The sequence below is a fragment of the Gavialis gangeticus genome, unplaced genomic scaffold, assembly GCF_001723915.1.
Source record: "Gavialis gangeticus isolate Ggan-Ray unplaced genomic scaffold, GavGan_comp1, whole genome shotgun sequence".
NCBI lineage: Eukaryota > Metazoa > Chordata > Crocodylia > Gavialidae > Gavialis > Gavialis gangeticus.
Window position 1 is genome coordinate 30,787,072 of NW_017729030.1, and position 521 is coordinate 30,787,592.

Here is a 521-nt window from a genome sequence, read left to right on the forward strand (position 1 = left end):
AAACTGAAAAACCGCTGATAAAAAAAGTCCCAAAATCACTCTATAAAATACCCCAAAATCCATGTGCCTCCACAAGTAAAACAAAAGACCACTATAAAGAAAGAGAGAGAGTAAAGTGAGACAGAGACAGTGATCAGTTGAGAACGTTTTATTGATATATCTACAGTGTTAAAGCAAGTCTCTTATCATAATAATAAAGTGAACTCTAAATACATTTTATGAATTCATGAATACATGAATATATATTTTTCTGCCCTCCCACAGGGGCTATGGCCCCCACACAGGGTCTACAGCCCCCAAACAGGGGATTCGGCCCCCACATGAGGGCTACAGCCCCCACACAAAGTATACAGCCCCCCAACAGGGGATGTGGCCCCCACACAAGGGCTATGGCCCCCAAACAGGTCTTACAGCCCCCCAACAGGGGCCAAATGACCCCCACAGGGGCTATCACCCCCGTGCAAGGCCCATATGCTCCATCCCAGGCAGTTAGGAAGGCCAACCGTACCTTGTCATGCATC